The sequence below is a fragment of the Castor canadensis genome, chromosome 6 (genome assembly GCF_047511655.1).
Source record: "Castor canadensis chromosome 6, mCasCan1.hap1v2, whole genome shotgun sequence".
Lineage (NCBI taxonomy): Eukaryota > Metazoa > Chordata > Mammalia > Rodentia > Castoridae > Castor > Castor canadensis.
In genome coordinates, this window is record NC_133391.1 from 47,870,854 (window position 1) to 47,874,186 (window position 3,333).

At 42.9% G+C, this 3,333-nt stretch overlaps 1 pseudogene; it reads left to right on the forward strand.

The window, feature by feature from the left end:
- Positions 1 to 266: 266 nt before the first annotated feature.
- On the forward strand, positions 267 to 2,758 carry LOC109674549 (zinc finger and BTB domain-containing protein 14-like; annotated as a pseudogene).
- Positions 2,759 to 3,333: the final 575 nt, after the last annotated feature.

A 3,333-nucleotide genomic window follows, 5' to 3' on the forward strand; every position in this document is an offset into this window, starting at 1 on the left:
TTTCTCCACATTCTCATAAACATTTGTTGATTTCTTTTTTGATAATAGCAATTCTACCTATGGAAAGATTGTATCTCATTGCTGTTTGATTTGTATTTCTGTGATGCCTAACGGCACTGAGCATTATGTATTTATTGGCCATTTGTATTTCTGCTTTTGAGGCATTTTAATTCATATCCTTTGCCCAAGTTTTAATTTAATTACTTTGTATTGCTGATAAGCTTTTTGAGTTCTTCACATATTCTGGATATTAGCTGTGTTATCAGATGACTAACCGGCAAGTATTTTTAGTAGTAGCTTTACGTACATATGGCAAAACAGACTTTAATGTCAGAGCACCCACGTTTTATAAAACAAACACTATTAAGACCTACAGGTAAAGACGTCTTCCAATGCATAGTGGAGGATTTCAAAACTGCACTCTGGGCATGTGTGCGAGCATATGCGCAGGTCGGCCCCCCCAAGAAAATTTTAGGCATGATCCCGGATTAATTCTTTCCCTGCTTGCCCATTTAAGAGGCCTGGTCGGTTCCGTGCCTGCGCAAGCGGGTAGCTCGCCTTCGCCCTGCAGCGCGCACGAGAGGCGGGGAGGTAGGGGTGTTCACTGCAGGCTAGACATTCTGCGCTCTTGCAGGAGGAGGGCTGCTGCCATCAGGGGCGTGCACGATTTCCCCCGCCCCGCCCCTTCCCCAAACTAAAAAAACAAAACCAGAAAAATCCAAAACACTGCCACCCACTGTGCCCCTGCGTCCATCCCGTCCTGGTTTGTGAGCCTGTGAACGCGGGGAGCCCAGGGCGAGTGTCTGTGGTTGTGTCAGGCTTCAGGTCTGTAGTACTCCTGATCAGTTATTCTGATCTGAAGATTTTGGTGGTATTAAAATAATAGCCTGAGTTGTTCATGGGTTTTTCATCAGTATGTCTGAAACCATTAAATATAATGACGATGATCATAACACTCTGTTTCTGAAAACCCGAAATGAACAACGTGTGGAGGGAGAATTCTGTGATATCGCCATTGTGGCTGAGAAAGTAAAATTCAGAGCACACAGATGTGTTCTTGTCGCCTGCAACACCTACTTTAAAAAGCCGTTCAAGAAGCTGAAGGTGGATAGTTCTTCAGTCATAGAGAGATTTCCTTCTTTCTGACATGATTTGAAGAGGTCCTGAACTGTATGCTCAAAGATTTCCGTGAAAAAGGAAGATGTTAACTTGATGTCATCGGGTCAGATCCTCGTAACAGAGTTTTGGATAAACTCTGTTCTGAAAAGCGCGACGTTCCTAGTCCGGATGAAAATAACAATCAAAGAGTAAGTATTGCCTCAGAATAGATCGCCCCGCTGGAGACGCTGCTGGCACTCAGGAGGATGACGTGGATCAGGGACCAGGGTGACAGTACTTCCAATGACATGGTAGAAAGCACTCCCCCAAGACAGGAGGACGGCAAGTCACTGACCACCACGCCCAGGGTTCCGGAAGCGATTCTGAAAGAACTAGGGAAGCGAGGAGGTTCGAAAAGTGAATTACTATGTCCAGGAAGTAGAATCTATGGAAACCCCAGAGTGCAAAGATTGAGCGTCCCAGACCCCTCAAGCCTTAACATTTATTGATGGAATGAGTGAGGTGAAAGTTGGACAAACGCCAGGCTGGACGACAGTGGCCAGTGACATGAAGTTTGAGTATTTGCGTTCTGGTCACATCGGGAGCAGATTGCCTGCAAGCCTGTGGCAAGACATTTTCTGATGAAGGCAGATTGAGGAAGTTTGAAAAACTCCATACAGCAGACAGGCCATTTGGTTGTGAAATGTGTACAAAAGGTTTCACCACACAGGCTCACTTGAAAGAACACCTAAAAATCCACAGGAGGTGTAAGCCCTACAGTTGTGAGGTATGTGGCAAATCATTTATCCATGCCCCAGACTTAAGGAAGCAGGAGACAGTTCACAGTAATGAGAGGCCATTTGGGTGCCACATGTGTGACAAAGCCTTCAAAACAAGTCCCACCTCAAGGACCATGAGTGGGGACACAGAGAGAAAAAGCCTTTTGTGTGTGGCTCCTGCACCAAGGCCTTTGCCAAGGCATCGGATCTGAAGAGGCACCAGAACAATTTGCACAGTGAAATGAAGCGGGTCACCCCCAGTGCCCTCCAGAGTGAGACTGAACAGTTGCAGGGCACAGCGATGGCTGCTGAAGCAGAACAGTTGTTGGAAACAATAGCCTGTAGCTAGAGGTGATGGGACAGGAACACTTGGTCTGGGAGACAGACACTGGGATTGCATTGGTTGTAATCGGTGAGTGTCAGTGACTTGTGTTTTTGTGGAAATGCATGGAGCATTATACTCACTGGACTTAAGGCAGTGCTTGGTTAAGTATTTTAAAACTTTTCTAAGTTTTGACCAAACAGTCTTATAGTGTCTAGTATTCATGTTGCCAGTGTTTCCCTCTTCTTTTTTTATGATTTTAGTTTGAGAACTGTGGTGTCCAGTTTAAAGTGTCCTTTTTTTGTGACTGGCATTGATCCTAGGTCCACAAACATGCTAAGCAAAACCCACTCCATCCCATTTTTTTTTCCATTTCTACTAAGTTCTCATCACTAAATTCTACAACAAAGAAGATTTCCTGTAGTCAATCAATTCTGTCTTGGCTTTTGATACATGTCCTAATAATTGTGAAGATGTCTCTAGGATACCATGGTAATATAAAGTCTAAGAAAATGGAAAAGAGGTTTTTAGAAATGAACCAAATGCCACATACAGGAGTGGATGTGAACTTGTCTTAGTATAAATTGATGAAAACATGCTTAAAATAGAAATGTCTTCAAAAGTTCAGTAAATTAAAAAATTTTAAGTATCTAAGAAACCTTTTGTATGAAGACTTATTTTGGGTATAAATAAACTTATTCCAATTAATGACCGAATTTCAACAGGGTGGAGACTTATTTTCCTCTACTTTTTTTTTGTTTGTTTTTCTTTTCAGTACTGAGGATTAAACTCAGAATCTCTTGATTGCGAGACGAGTACTCTGCTACTTGAGTCATGCCTCTATCCTTCTGGTTTTAAGTTTATTTTTGAGATTGGGTCTTGATCTAACTTTTCCTAGGCTGGCCTGGAATTCTTATCCTTCTGTCTCCATCTCCCTTTTATCTGGGATTGCAAGTATTGGTCACTATGCCTGACCTCTTTTGTTTGTGCTATGTTTTGTTTTTATTTCTTTTATAACCCCACACACCATCTCATCCTGTCATGTAGGTGGCTATGATTTCACACCAACATTTGAACATTGACAGTTTCACAGTCCTGGTGCTGGTCACATGTGTTAGGGATATTTGGCTTGGG